This window comes from Lagenorhynchus albirostris, chromosome 14 (genome assembly GCF_949774975.1).
Source record: "Lagenorhynchus albirostris chromosome 14, mLagAlb1.1, whole genome shotgun sequence".
Taxonomy (NCBI): domain Eukaryota; kingdom Metazoa; phylum Chordata; class Mammalia; order Artiodactyla; family Delphinidae; genus Lagenorhynchus; species Lagenorhynchus albirostris.
This window is the reverse complement of record NC_083108.1, coordinates 61,987,533-61,995,835: the sequence shown is the minus strand read 5'-3', so window position 1 is coordinate 61,995,835 and position 8,303 is coordinate 61,987,533. Positions and strand designations below refer to the sequence as shown.

Sequence of the window (8,303 nt, the reverse complement as noted above, 5' to 3'; positions counted from 1 at the left end):
ACTGCCGTGGCCTCTCCCGTTGTGGAGCACAGGCTCCGGACGCGCAGGCTCAGCGGCCATGGCTCATGGGCCCAGCCGCTCCGCGGCACGTGGGATCCTCCCGGACCGGGGGACGAACTCACGTCCCCTGCATCGGCAGGCAGACTCCCAACCACTGCGCCACCAGAAAAGCCCTACTGTTCTGTTTCTTGATCTGAGTGTTGATTATATTAGTAAGTTTGGTTCGTGAATTGTCACTGAGTTATTCAGTTGTATTATTTGTGGTTTTGTAACAGATTTCCCCAAAACTAAGCACCTGAAAATAACAAGTATGGATTAACGGACAGTTCTGAGAGTCAGGAGCCTGGGATCTGTCATGAGGTTGCAGTTAAACTGCCAGCAGGACCTGAGTCATCTGGAGGCTCAACAGGACCCTCGAATTCGCTTCCAGGTTCACTTGTGTGGGGTCTGCAGCCTGTTCCTCCATGGCTGTTGGCTGAAAGCCTGCTTCTCTGCATGGGCCCCTCCATGTAGTGCCCAGTGTCCCTGCCACATGGCAGCCATCTTTCCCCAGAGCGAGTGATGAAAGGAGATGGAGATGAAGAGGAAGGAGAAAGGCCCAGTGTCTTTCATAACCGGGTGTCAGAGGGACGGGTTACTTCTGCCTTATTATATTCACAGAAAGTGAGTTACTAAGAAGGGCTGGGAGGGACTTCCCTGGTGGTCCAGTGGTAAAGAATCTGCCTTCCAATGCAGGGGACGTGGGTTCAATCCATGGTCAGGGAACTAAGATCCCTCATACTGCGGGGCATCTAAGCCTGCGTGCCACAACTACTGAGCCCACGTGCCTCAATGAGAGTGCCCTTGTGCCACAAACTACAGAGCCCACATGCCCTGGAGCACCACAACTACAGAGAGAAAACCCACTTGCCACAACTAGAGAGAAGCCCGTGTGCCGCAACGAAGACCTAGCGCAGCCAAAAAAATAAAATAAATAAATATTTAAAAAATATATACATTAAAAAAAAAAAGGAAAGAAAAAGAAGGGCTGGGAAGTTGAGGTCCAGTTCTTGAAAGGAGGAGCTATATCAGTCAGCTCGGGCTGCCATAGCAAAATACCACAGACTGGGTGGGTGGCTGAAACAACAGATATTTATTTCTTACAGTTCTGGAGGCTGGAAGTCCAGGATCAAGGTTCCAGCTGACTGGGTTCTTGGTGAAAACCCTCTTCTACTGCTCACAGATGGCTGTCCTGCTATGTCCTCACATGGCAGACAGAGCGAGAGAGGGAGTGCTATCTGGTCTCTGCTTACAAGGGCACCAAGCTCATCATGAGGACCTCACCCTCATGACCTCATCTAAATCTAATCACCTTCCAAGGGTTCCCATGGCCCAATATGGAATTGTTTCACGTGGTCATGGAGTCTGGGAAGTCCCAAGAGCTTTAGTCTGAAGATCTGATGGGGTAAGTTCCAGTTGGGTCCTAAGGCACGAGGAGACTGATGTCCCAGCTTAAGACTGTCAGGCAGAGAGAGTAAATTCTTTCTTGTTCAGTTTTTTGTTTTATTCAGGCTTTTAGTTGATAGGATGAGGCCCTCCCACACTGTGGAGGGCAATTTGCTTTGGCCCACCAATTCAAATGGTAACCCCATTTAGAAACACCCTGTAGACACACCCAAAATAATGTTTAATCAGATACCTGGGTGCCTTGTGACCCAGTCAAACTGATGCATAAAATTAACCATCACAAGTAAAAAGGAATTTGTGGACATATTTTAAAAACCACTATAACATGTTCATATGTACCTTTATATATATATAAATTTAAAATTTGTTGAGCAAACTAGAAATCAATAATGGAAAGATAACGGACATCGCCAAACACTTGGGAAATAACATATTTCTAAATAATCAATGGGGGAAAGACAAAGGCTCAAGGGAAATTTAAAAAATATATTGAACTGAACAAAAATGAAAACATTAAAAAAATTTGTGGTTTGCAGCCAAAGCAGTGTTGAGAGGAAAACTTATAGCAGTAAATACTTACATTAGAAAAGAGGGAGTGATGTCAGCAACATGGCTAAATATGACAACACTCATTTGTGTGCCCCCCCAACAATAACAATTTGGCACCCATCCATCCATGCCCAAATGATACTTTGTGGGAACTGTAGAACCCTGCATCATATACCAATGGACGCAGGAGGAGTCTTGCACAGCAGTGCACCAGGTAATAGGCAAAAGACCTTGGTTCTGGCTGTGGACCCTTCAGTGGCCTGAGAACTGGCTCTAGCCCCTCTCATCCAGGAGCCCCTGGAGAACACTGTCTTACACAATCACTCACAGATGAGAGAGTCTTCGTGGAAGTCTGGATTTCCAGCAGAGTAGCTCTAGCACAGCACTGGAGAAAAAAAAAAAAAAAAGAGTTTGGATGCATTGGAGAGGGTAAGAGGACAGCTCAACTTACCCACATCACTGCTTCCCCAAGGTGGCACAGCTTAGGGCCAAGAGAGATCTTCCCTGCCCATGATTTCTCCTGCAGGGAAAAGGGAGAGTGTAGAGGGAGTGCCTGGCTTCCCCAACTGTGCAGATGCTGCCAAAGAGGCCTGTTTCTCCCCCACCGCCTCCAGAGTACTGAATCATGGCCTGTGTGACTGGGGAGCTGGGAAGAGGCTGGGGGAGCAGCAGATAGGACTCTTTGAGGGCACTGAAAGTATGTGAACTTTATTAACCATATCACAGACTCCATCAAGAAGCTGCCTATGAGCTGCTAGGTATGCCTCACCCACAAATTCTCCCAACTGGTTCATGGCACCCCCAGCACTCTGCATGCCTCATCTACACCCCCATCCTGTGGCTGGCTCCCTGTGTGTGCTCCCAATGACAATGGCAAGAGAGAGCTTTGGCAGACAACTACTGGGCATGCACAGAAAGCCAGCCCAAATCTGCAGGCCAGAGAGAGACATAAACGTGAGTTTTACTGCCACACTTGGGAAAGAAAAAGGGAGGCTATCAGCACCCAGCCTGGTGTGTCGCTGGATTGAGAGAAGGTGTACAAGCTTAAGAATTCTGCCACAAGAGGGAGCAAAGAGTGTGGAGCAGATGTATCCATAGAAGGTCTGAGAAAGCCTCAGAATCACTAGCAGGGCTGATAAAAGGTATTTTTCTCCTGAAGGGAGCTAGTAAAGATTGGAAGAGGTGACTGCTACTTCAAATGCAAAGACATCAGTGCAAAAACTTCAAGAAACATGAAGAATCAAGGAAACATGACACCCCAATGGATCATAATAATCTACCAGTAACCAATCCCAAAATATGGAGATCTGAGGTTTACCCAATAAAGAATTCAAAATAGCTGTTTTAAGGAAGTTCAGTGAGCTATGAGAAAACACAAAGACAATTCAATGAAACCAGGAAAACAATACACAAACAAAATGACAAGGTAGCAAAGAGAAAGAAGTCATAAAAGTGACCAAACAGAAACTCTGGAGCTGAAGAATTCAGTTATTGAAATGAAAAATGAAACAGAGAGCACCAACAGCAGCATGGATCAAGCAGAAGAAACAATCTGTGGATTAGAAGACAGGAACTTTGAAAGTATCCAGTCAGAGGAGAACAAAGAAAAAAGAATGAAAAGAGTGAAGGAAGCCTACCTGATATATGGGATAGCATCAAGAGAAACAATATGTGAATTATTGGAGTCCCAGAAGGAGAAGAAAAGCATAAGGGGGTAGAAAGTTTACTTAAAGAAATAATGGCTGAGACTGACCCAAATCTGGGGAGAGATTTAGATATGCTAGTTAATGAAGGTCATAGGTCACCAAACAAATTCAGTGATATATTCTCCAAAACACATTATAATTAAACTATCAAAAATCAAAGATAAAGAGAATCTTAAAAGCAGCAAGCAAAAAGAAGCTTGTAACTTACAAGGGAACCCCCATAAGGCTATCAGTGGATTTCTCAGCAGAAACCTAACAGGCCAAAAGAAAGTGGGATAATATATTCCCTGATATATTCAAGTGCTGAAAGGGGAAAAAAAGGCCAACCAAGAATTCTATATCTGGCAAAGTTGTCCTTTAGATATGATGGAAAGATGAAGATGTTGGGACTTCCCTGGTGGTGCAGTGGCTAAGGATCCACCTGCCAATGGAGGGGACACAGGTTCAAGCCCTGGTCTGGGAAGATCCCACATGCCACGGAGCAACTAAGCCCGTGTGCCACAACTACTGAGCCTGTGCTCTAGAGCCCACGAGCCACAACTACTGAGCCCACATGCCACAACTACTGAAGCCCGCATGCCTAGAGCCCATGCTCTGCAACAAGAGAAGCCACCACAATGAGAAGCCTGCCTGCCACAACGAAGAGTAGCCCCTGTTCACCGCAACTAGAGAAAGCCCACGCGCAGCGATGAAGACCCAACGCAGCCAAAAATAAATAAATAAAATAAATAAATTAAAAAAAAAAGAAAGATAAAGATGTTCCTAGACAAACAAAAGCTGAGGGAGTTCATCACCACTAGACCTGCCTTACAAGAAATGATGAAAGGAGTTCTTCAAGCTGAAATTAAAGGATACTGATTAGCAACATGAAAACATTTGAAACTGTACAGCACACTGGTAAAGTATACAGTCAAATTCAGAATACTCTAATACTGTAATACAGTTGTGTGTTAACCAGTTAACTCTAGTATAAAGGTTAAAGGACAAGAGTATTAAAATTACTATAGTTAAAATAATTAGTTAATGAGTACACTGTCTAAAAAGAAGTAAATTGTGACATCAAAAATATTAAAGGAGGGCAGTAAAAGGGTAGAGTTTTTGGATGTGATCAAAGTTCAGTTGTTATCAGCATCAAAATAGACTGTTATATCTGTTAAATGTTTTACGTAAGCCTCATGGTAACCACAACAGAAAAACCTATTGTAGATTCACACAAGATAAAGAGAGGAGAATCAATGCATATCACTAAGGAAAATTATCAATTTACAAAGAAAGGCAAGAGAGAGAGAAAGGAACAAGGGAACTACAAAAAAGGCAGAAAGCAATGAATAAGATAGCATTACCTATAATTACCTAAAAATTCCTATTACCTAGTAAGTCCTTACATATCAATAACTACTCTAAATGCAAATGGATTAGATTCTCCAATCAAAAGGCATAGAGTGGCTAGAAGGATTAAGCAAATACTAACAGATCTGCAGAGAGAAATAGACAACAATAAAATAATAGTAGGGGATTTAAATACCCTACTTTCAACAATGGCTAGAGCATTCAGATAGAAAAGCAATAAGGAAATGTTAGACCTGAAATATAGTTTTAAATGGACTTAGCAGACATATACAGAACATTCCATCAAATAGGAGCAGTATACACATTCTTAAGTGCACACAGAATGTTCGCCAAGATAGATCATACGACAAGTCAAAAAACAAGTCTCAGCACATTTAAGAAGATTGAAATCATACCAAGTATCTTTTCTGATCACAATGGCATAAAACTAGAAGTCAGTAGTAGGAGGAAAGTTAGAAAATTTACAAATATGTGGAAATTAAACAACACACTCCTGAACAACCAGTGGGTCAAGAGGGTTGCCAATTTCGTTGATCTTTCAGAAGGATTATACCTAAACATAATAAAGCCCACAAATGATAAGCCCATAGTCAACATCAAATTCAATGGTAAAAGGTTGAAAGCTTTTTCTCTAAGATCAGAAACAAGACAAGGGTGCCTACTTTCACCACTCCTATTCAACATAGTACTGGAAGTCCTAGCCAGAGTAATCGGGCAAGAAAAAGAAAGAAAAGGCCTCCAAATTGGAAAGGAATAAGTAAAATTGTCTTTGTTTGCAGATGATATGATCTTATGTATAGAGTCCTAAAGACTCCACCAAAAACTGTTAGAACTAATCAACAAATTTAGTAAAGTTGCAGGATACAAAATCAACATACAGAAATCAGTTGCCTTTCTATACACTAACAATGAAATATCTGAAAAACAAAATAAAACCATCCCATTCATAATAGCATCAAAAACAATAAAGTACTTAGGAATAAATCTAGTCAAGGTGGTGAAGGATCTGTACATTGAAAACTATAAGGCTTCGATTAAAGAAACTGAGGGCACAAATAAATCGAAAGGTATTTGTGTTTATTAATCGGAATATAGATATTGTTAAAATGTCCATACTACCTAAAGCCAGCTATATACTTGAAAGTTACTAAGAGAGTAGATCATAAATGTTCTTACCACAAAAAAGAAATGGTAATTATGTAAGGTGATAGAGGTGTTAACTAACCCTGCTGTGGTAATCATTTTACAATATATACGTGTATCAAATCATCACACTATATAACTTAAAATTACACTGTGTTTTATGTCAATTATATCTCAATAAAGCTGGAAAAAAAGAAGAAATTCTTAGGTCAATAATCTAAGCTCCCATCTCAGGGAAAGCAAAGTAACACTAAAAAAGCAGAAGTAAGGAAACAAGGGCATAGATCAATGAAATGGAAAGTGGAAAATAGAGAAAACCAATTAAACAAAAGTTCTGAAAGATCAATAAAATTGGCAAACCTCTTGCAAGATGCACAAAGAAAAAAAGAGGCAAACCACAAAGTACCAATATTAGAAACAAAATAGGGGATAAAATACAAGTTATCATGACAAACCCTGGAGACCTGAAAAGAATAAGAGAATAGTAGGTACAACTCCACAAAAGTAAATTTGACAACTTAGATGAAACGGGCCAATTCCTCAAAAAAATACAAACTGTAACACCAAACTAATATGAAATAATCTGAGTAGTCATAAAATGATTAAAGATGTTGGACTTGTAGTTAAAGAATTCTTGAAAAAGAGATATCTATTGCCAGATGCTTTCATGAAGAAGTTTACTAATTTTTTTAAAGAATCAACACCAATTCTATACAATCTCTTCCAGAAAACAGAAGAGGAGGGAACACTTCCAAATTTATTTTATGAAGTTAGTATTACCCTGTTATGAAAACTAGACAAGTACTACGAAACAGGATACTACAGGCATGAATATACATGTAAAAATTCTTAACAAGGTATTATCAAATGGAATTAAGTAATACATAAAAAGAACTATATACCATGACCAAGTGGGGTTTATTCCAGGCATGTAAGGCTGGTTCAGTGTTCAAATATTAACCAATGTAAGCCACCATACTAACTGGCTAAGTAAGAAAAATCACATCATCTTATCAGTTGAATTTATGCAGAAAAACATACGACAAAGTCCAACACCTATTCATGATAAAAAGTCTCACAAAGCTAGGAATAGAGGGCAATTTCCGCAATTCGATAAAGAACATCTCCAGAAACCTACAGCTAACATTGTACTTAACGGTGAAAGACTGAATGCTTTGCCCCTAAAATGAGGAACAAGAAATCTATCCTCCTGTTGTCAGATGGCTTTTTTTTTTTTTTTATATCAGGGGAAAGCGCGAACGCAGTCCCCCACTATCACAAATTTTGCAGTCGAGTTTCCCACATTTGGGGAAATCGCAGGGGTCAGCAAATCCGAAGTGCAATGGATAAGCCTCGCCCTGGGAAAACCACCTTCGTGATCATGGTATCTCCTCTGCCAGGTAAGTATGTCAGATGGCTTTTTATTCAGAGACATTGTAGAGACTCTAAAGGGCCCAGGACCGTCAGATATGCTGCTTTCAAAACAATGGCTGCTATGATTGCCTAGCAGGCCTCGTGTGAATTCTAGGCCTCAGTAACCTGTGCATGAAAAGAACCATGATATTAAATCACTAACTGGATTTTCGAATAAAGTGACTGAAGTAAAAAAAACCAAAAAGCAAAATACAACACACTCAACAAAATACTGGAAATTCCAGCCAGTGTAATAATGTAGAGGAAATAAAAGGAATACCAATCAGAAAGGAAGAAATAAAATTGTCCCTATTTTCAGATGACATGATTGTCTGTGTGGATAATCCCAAGGAATCTACAGAAAAATCCTGGAACTGATAGTGAATTTAGTAAGGTTGCAGGATATAAGATCAATATATAAAAATCAATTATATTTCTATATACCAGCAATGAACATGTGGACACTGAAATTAAAATACAACATATTTGTAATTGCTCCAAAAAAATTCTTTGGTGTAAATCTGACAATACAGGTACAGGACTTGTATGATGAAAACTACACAGTGCTGATGAAAGAAATCAAAGGTCTAAATATATGGAGAAACATATCATGTTCATAGGTTGGAAGACTAAACATAGTAAGGATATCAATTTCCCCCAAAATGGCATACAGTTTTAACACAATTACTATGAAAA

At 40.1% G+C, this 8,303-nt stretch overlaps 1 non-coding gene across 1 annotated transcript; it reads right to left on the bottom strand.

Annotated features, from left to right (window-relative positions):
• Positions 1-7,438: 7,438 nt before the first annotated feature.
• On the bottom strand, positions 7,439-7,602 carry LOC132504580 (U1 spliceosomal RNA). Its single transcript, XR_009534967.1, has one exon. It is a non-coding gene; the product is annotated as a U1 spliceosomal RNA (small nuclear RNA).
• Positions 7,603-8,303: the final 701 nt, after the last annotated feature.